Raw genomic sequence first — 8,458 nt, 5'->3', positions numbered from 1 at the left:
AATCTCACTGTCAGAAAGAATCTCAACAATAAAAATGTCAGTCCTCCATAAAATTAATTACCTATTCACCAAGTTCCAAATTTACCCTGGCTTAAGTCCCCCAATACAGCAATATCTCAATTCTAAAGGAAAAATAAAACACCTCGTATAAAATTCTCAACACTACAAAAACAAAAGTTTTAAGGAGGACTAGATACACCTGACTTTGAATTATATCACCTGTCAAGTCAGTTAGAATACTTAAAACAATGGCTCACCTCTTCACATCATGATTCACGCTGGTTAGAAACTGAACAGGCACTATGCAAGAATATAAACCTTTCAGACCTCCCATTCATCAGCCAAACAATTAAGAATGACACCTGTTTTCATAATATTTCCATAGCCTCAGCTCTGACAGCTTGGTGGAAAACATTTCGTATCAAAGGCTCCGCGGTTCCACCATCCACTCGTTCACCAATTTGGAACAACCCAGATTTTACAATAAACAGGAAACCATTAAACTTCACGTTATGGAAACAAAAAGGTATCACACATTTCTACCATACAGAATTCCAAAAATCATTCCAAAATCATCAATTTTCAACAATGAATCCAGAAGTTCGACATTTGTAACAGTCAATATCTCCAATAGTTACAGCTTAAGTCCACCATCCTCCCCAAAATCAACAATACATTTAACACGCAAGATCAAACAATTATCATAGATGACTTTTCAAAGATTTCCAGCTCTGTTAAGTTACTCTCAAGAATATATACATTTCTGAACACTACTGACACTTTAATTTTTCTCCCGACCTCAAAGTGGGAACAGGATCTTTCCATCATTCCAAATGCAGAAATCTGGTCTCAAATATGCAAAAATAACTTTACTCACTGCAAAATCCCAAATTTATAACTCATTCAATTCAAGGTTAACCACAGAACACACTACACAGGTGAGAGATTACATAAAATGGGTTTCACTACATGAGATCATTGCACTTATTGCACACAGCACAACACAGACAATTACATGCATGCTTTCTGGCACTGTACACCAATTAGACAATTTTGGATACAAGTCACAGATCACCTATCACATATATTAGACTGCCGCATCCCCCCATCCCCTCAACTCTGAATCTTAAGAGACATATCATCAGTACAATTACATAATCACATTATAACTACACTGTTCACAGCCCTAGGTGTCGCCAAGAACACAATCCTCCTAAACTGGAAAACAAGAAATAAACTGATCACACACACTTGAACATCATGAATGAATATTTGTTATTGCTCTCCTCTTCTGCTATACATACACACTGTCCACGCGCTGACTGAGTGACTCATCATATAACTGTATGTCAAACTATGTCACTTGTATATAATTACTTTGGCAATTATTTCAACTTTGGTGCTGGTAAACTCATTAAATAAAAAGAATAATTGAAATGAAAGAGACAGAACAAGAGGGGAGGTAGGTGGGCCAATAAAGAGAGGAGACAGTCACACAATACATAATATAATAAGTAAACACAGCCACGTCAGACAGTAACAATCAAAATCCATTCTATGATATCGTAAGAGATTTAGGCTTAATTACAAAAGGTACAAGAGTACATGAACAATAGTATCATAATCATACACCCATATCCTGCAGAGATGAGAGAAGAAAGCTGTGTGTGAGGTCATATCACTGATAACGAGGAATGCATTCATGTTTACACATTATGCAGTATATGTAGTATAGAATATGTCACTGGTGTACTGTTGCATAATAAAACATAAGTCCTGCTACTGTAAGGGTATAATGATATTGATGAATATGAGCAGATGTGCTGATGTTTACTGTATGTACAGAGCAAACACAAGTAGTAGTGGTGCTGCTGAGCCTGGTTCCATTGCCAGTTCACTTGGCATCGGTTCTGGTGCCCATTCTGGCGCTGTTTCCTGCTAGAATTCCCCACTGTGTCCCCAACAACCTGGGCCTCAAAACCTTCTTCTCCCAGCAGTCCAAAGCTCCCACACCAACACTCTCTCATGCCACAAGCTCCTATTCCAAGCAGAGTCAGCCAATAAACAGCTGGATAACCATCTTAGTATTCCCTGTTGTCAAACTGTTCTCTGTCAGTCTCAAAGCTGCTTTGGTCTGGTTCTGGGAAATAATCATGTATTAATTTGAAAAAATTAGATGAAAAAAAGGAGCTAGAAATTAATTATGACATCAGAAAACAAAATGAACTAAAGTCCTGATCATATGTATGAAAGGATTAGTCTGTAGAATATAGTGAAATCTAGTGGTGTACTGTAGATGCTGTTTGCAACCCCTTTGCCTCACTCTCTCCTTCCTAGCTTGAAGGAGAAACTATAGTTGTTGCGAAATTTGTGAAAAATACGAGAGGTTGAATACAGTTTCAACATGGTAGACTCTGTGGACTCATTCTCAAATCAAATCAAATCAGATCAAATCGGATTTTATTTGTATAGCCCAAAGTCACAAAGTACATTTGCCTCAGAGGGCTTTACAATCTGTACAGGGAGTGACACCCTCTGTCCTTAGACCCTCGGTTCGAGTGACACAAAAAACCTTTAACAGGGAAAAAATGTGGAAGAAACCTCAGGAAGAGCCACAGAGGAGGGATCCCTCTCCCAGGACGGACAGACGTGCAATAGATGTCATGTGTACAGGACAAATCAACACAAACATATTGTACAATTACAGTGACTGATAAAATGACAATGAATTACAATGAATAATAAAATGACAATGAATTACAATGAATGATAAAATGACAATGAATTACAATGGCTGATAAAATGACAATGAATTACAAAGAATGATACAATGACAATGAATTACAATGAATAATAAAATGACAATGAATTACAATGAATGATAAAATGACAATGAATTACAATGGCTGATAAAATGACAATGAATTACAAAGAATGATACAATGACAATATTACAAAGAATGATACAATGACAAAATGAATTACAATGAATAATAAAATGACAATGAATTACAATGAATGATAAAATGACAATGAATTACAATGAATAATAAAATGACAATGAATTACAATGAATAATAAAATGATTACAGTAGCAGTGGAACCTGTGACAGAGATAGCAAGACACAGTCTCTGTAGTCTAATCCTATGGCAGCAAAGCTCATTCTCAAGCTAACAAAAACAGAAGATCTGATTAATTTTGATGACTGATGTGAAGGTGATTATACTCATACATAAACATAGTTTACATACTACATACATACAACCCAACGATGGTTATGAAACCAGCTTTATTTATTTCATTCATTTGCTGTCGTTGTTCACTGAATATACTGTCAAACCAACTGTGTGACTGAGTGTTTTGGTTTGATTAATAATTCGGACAGATGGCTGACATTTTCCAAGTTCATGAGTGCTACTAACAGATTATTTCCAGAGTCGCAGTAATTGAGTTGTGCAAGCCATGATGTCTTGTTACTTGATTATTTTGTGGTGAAATAATTCGATTTTTTTTTTTCAAATGGCCATCTTCAAAATATGCTTTTATGATTTATAAGTTATTAATTGTTCCTGTACCTGCAGCATCTCCCTGATAGTGAGCAGATGTTCTCTGGACTGAGGAGCTACAAGGCTTTCTGAGTTACTCTTCAACCAAAAACTCTATTAGGAAGGACTGTACTTCCTCCTAACTTGGTAGGTTAAAAGATACTTCTAGTTTTGAGACGTTTTGAGAAAATGTCCCCTAATTTACAGACCTCTGAACCCTATTTATTGCTTCTCTGACAAGCTCCACCCTTTGACTTCCTGAAACACGAGAAGAGCACAGCCAACTACAGGAAACAAACAAGGATAGGGCCAGCTCTACTCTTCATTATTTTTATGCATCTTCACATCCACAGTTAAACTCTGACAGTAAACACACAGCTGGTGTTCATATGCTTACAGTCCAATTGACAGCAGCAATGAAGTGTGTTCAGTCACACAGGTAACCATTCTATGGCTTAGGAAGTAGAGCCACTAATTAAAAAACTCTGTGGTTTGAACCCCGACTCCGACTCTGCATGTCTAAGTGTCCTTGGGCAAGATACTAGAACCCAAATTGCATCACTGTGTGAATGTGATTAGCTCCTTTCTGATGAGCAGTTGGCACCTTGCATGGCAGTTTCTGCCATCAATGTATGAATGCATATATGAGTGGGTGAACATGATGTGTAGTGTAAAAGCGTCTTGAGTGGTGCTACACACATTTCACACATCCCTGAATCACTTCATATCAGCAGCAGACAGAGGTATGGCTTCTCCACAAAAATAAGTCTGCCTCGCTGCACCTTAAAGATTATTGCATTTCTCTCTCGGTGCTGCAATTGTAATATAATCAAATCTGTCCTTAGACCCTCGGTTCAAGTGAGGAAAAACTTGTCCACAAAAAACCTTTAACAGGGAAAAAATGTGGAAGAAACCTCAGGAAGAGCCACAGAGGAGGGATCCCTCTGCCAGGACGGACAGACGTGCAATAGATGTCACGTGTACAGAACAAATCAACAGAGACATATTGTACAATTACAATGACTGATAAAATGACAATGAATTACAATGACTGATAAAATGACAATGAATTACAATGACTGATAAAATGACAATGAATTACAATGACTGATAAAATGATTACAGTAGCAGTGGAACCTGTGATAGAGATAGAGACACAGATGCACAGCAGCAGCAAATCATACACTAACTATAAACTGTGATTGAGATATAGTAACCATAATGACAGTAATAATATATGTAGTGGACGTCGTGCAGGACCACAGCAGCAGCCACGATCCATGAGAACCTGCTGGACGAGAGAGCAGAGCAGTTTAGTTAGTAACATACATTAACATGCATTAATGAGAGAGAGAGAGAGAGAGTTTTCAGTAAAGGGAGATGTGACTGCATCTTCAACCAATACCGTGCCTGACTAGGCATAACCCTGAGAGAGAGAGTGAGAGAGAGGGGATGGGAGGGAGAGAGTCCTATGGCAGCATAACTAAGGGATGACCTGAGCCAGCCCTATAAGCTCTATCAAAAAGGAAAGTAAATGGACTGTACTTATATAGCGCCTTTCTAGTCTTCCGACCACTCAAAGCGCTCTACGCTACATATCTCATTCACCCCATTCACATACACTGATGGCATTGGCTACCGTGCAAGGTGCCAACTGCTCAACAGTTTAAGGATTTAAGCATTCATACACATTCATACACAGATGGCACAGCCTTCGGGAGCAGCTTGGGGTTCAGTATCTTGCCCAAGGAGCCGGGGGATCGAACCGCCGATCATCTGATTAGTGGACGAGCCGCTCTGCCTGTGAGCCACAGCCGCCTTATGTCTTATGTCTACTCTTAAAAGTGTTGACCGTGTCTGCCTCCTGAACCCAAAATGGAAGTTTGTTCCACAGAAGAGGAGCTTGAGCTCTGGCACCAAAGCAGGGCGGGGGAGGGGTTTGTAGCAGTCTCTGAATGGGTAGTAACAGTAATCCATGGTCTGCTCTCCCCTGGTGGGAAATGTAATATGTTGATAGTACTTTGGGAGAACTTTCTGGCTGGCTTTGATCTCACCCTCTGGGTGAGAGTTTCCAGCCCATTTATAATTCTGTACAGCTCATCTAGGGCTAAAGACATAGCAGCCTGTGGGGGGATGTAAACCGCTGTAAGGAGGACTAAGCTGAACTCTCTGGGGAGATAAAAGTGTCTTGATCTGATGGTCAGCAGCTCCAGAACTGGAAAGCGGTGAGTCGTTAAAACACAGATACCTTAGAAACTTGATACTTGCTTTCTTACAGCTGTCATTTATGTGTTCGAAAATTTAATAAACTAAGTTGGGGAAAAAAAACAAACAAACAGATACCTTGCCCTAGTCCGTCATTATGTCTGGCCAGAAGACAAGTGAGTGAACGCCAAAACACAGCAGCTCCTAATGTCTTGCTGGTGTTTAATCTGTACATGCACTTGTTGAACTTATTTTCAAGAACTTGAACATTAGCTACATGTAGCAGAATGCTGGGCAGAGGCGGATTGTGACCCCGGGGAGTACGTTATCCGCAGTGATCGTATGACACAACCCAGTGGTGGACCACTGGCACACTTGCTGTAAGGCTGTAATCCTGCAGTCTAATGCTCTCTTTAAAGATTCAGTGTGTACGACTTAATAGTATACTAATAACCCTCACTCCACCCTCCCCTTCCATGCATGTAGGAAAACTCAAAAGGCTAGAGGCCTGGTTTGCCATTTACACTCGTGAAAAGATCATTTTCAGCATGGTTTGGCCATTATGTCAAATTGGCTTCAAAGCCTGGTGCTCTTCCTGGGGGCTTGATTTTACTTCTGCTACTGAAAATAGAAAATAACAATGAAGGTGAATGGAACTCATTTTGTTGTTTTGATTTCACTGAAATGAAACTGAAAGCTAAACAGACAAATCATCCAAACCGGAATCCATTTGGTAGAGCAGTGTCTCACATTTTATATTTATTTCACTCTGAAATAACTTGAAACTGAACCATCCTGGATTCCATAAACTCACACACTGAAAATACAAATTAGGGTTGCAGTCTGGCAACATTTACAGTTATATAGCAGTAGCCTGCAATGTAAGAAGAGCACGAGGCAAAAGGAGAATATCTATAGCCTATCCCAGCTGACTTTGAGTGAGAGACAGGGTACACCAGCTTATCACAGGGCACATAGAGACAAACACCATTCACACTCACATTCACCCCTATGGGCAATTTAGAGTCTCCAATTAACCTGTATGTCTTTGGACTGTGGGAGGAAGCCCGCAACACATATATACAACATAAAACCGTGAACCATTATGAAATCACCATAGCAGCATAAGATTTTGGTAGTGTGTGTTTAGGTATATATTATAATAATAATACTGGTTAGCACTGGCACGTCACAGCAAGAAGGTTCCTCGTTTGGACCTCTGCCTTTCTGTGTGCAGTTTGCATGTTCTCCCCATGTCTGCGTGGGTTCTCTCCGGGTACTCCTTCCAAAGACATGCACTTAACAGGTTAATTTGTGACTAAATTGTCCGTAGGTGTGAATGCGAATGTGAATGGTTGTTTGTCTCTATGTGCCCTGTGATGACCTGGCGACTTGTCCAGGGTGTACCCCGCCTCTTGCCCAACATCAGCTGGGATGGAACTGGCGGTTACAGATAATGTATGTACAGTATGTATAAGATAGGGTGTACTGTAAAATGTACTGTAAAAATTATTTTGTTATTGAATGCGTGAAACACTGGCCATTGGCCTGTTTGTGTGGAGAAAAAGGGCAGGTGCAAATATCCTGGATATAAGGCTATATTGAAAGTGCAGTGCAATGGGTTGTTCCACCATGGTACGATGTTGCCTACAGGAAACGTTCAGACAAGAAACCCTTTGAAAGGGTTCCTTTTATAATGTTTTTAAATTAATTGATTGATTGATTTTATTTCTGTTGAACTTTTGAATATTTTATACATGTTTATGAAATAAATGATGAATGAATGAAAAAAACTCTTTTTCACTTTTCTAATCAAATCGATTTTATTTGTATAGCCCAAAGTCACAAAGTACATTTGCCTCAGAGGGCTTTATAATCTGTACAGGTAGTGACACCCTCTGCTCTTAGACCTTCGGTTCGAGTGACACAAAAACCCTTTAACAGGGAAAAAAGGTAGAAGAAACAATTACAACGACTGATAAAATGACAATGAATTACAATGAATGATAAAATGATTACAGTAGCAGATATGGTAGCAATAATGACAGTGGTAATATGTGTAGTGGGCATCACGCATACGGTACAATGTTGCCTACAGGCAATGAAGCCTAAAAACAAAACAAAGAGAGAGAGAGAGATATTACGTTTAGATTATGATTATAGTTTATGTTTATTTAGTCTATTTTAAAACAAAATGTGTATCATAAAGGGTTAAGCATACAGTCCGAAACATAGACATATATACATAGACATATATACATAGACGCCGCATTGAGCGCTGAATCATACGTCGGCGGGTCCGCCATATTGGATGTGGCAGATCTGCCCGTAAACTAATACCAGGAAATGGACTGAACTTCATAAAGCGCCTTTCTACAAAGTTCTTTAAGTTAATGTCTCTTATACACCCATTCACACACACACTAATATATCTGGGAAACAAACAGGCACCAAAAACAACTAGGTACACTTGGAAGTGATGTCTGATAATGTGTACTCCTTATGTGCACAAACCACGTATGTATTTTTCTAATGCTGAGTGTGTTTACAGCTACTAATGTGTGTAACACTGTTACTGTGATGATAAATATTGAATATTTATATTTAACATTTAATCAGTGGTCTATAATAACCAGATCCTGAAATGTAGACGTGACATGAGGGTTTTCTGAATAAAGAGCACTAACGTGTGTGTGTGTGAATGGGT

This window comes from Larimichthys crocea, chromosome VI (genome assembly GCF_000972845.2).
Source record: "Larimichthys crocea isolate SSNF chromosome VI, L_crocea_2.0, whole genome shotgun sequence".
Lineage (NCBI taxonomy): Eukaryota > Metazoa > Chordata > Actinopteri > Sciaenidae > Larimichthys > Larimichthys crocea.
The sequence above is the reverse complement of the archived record's forward strand: the minus strand, read 5'-3'. Positions refer to the sequence as shown.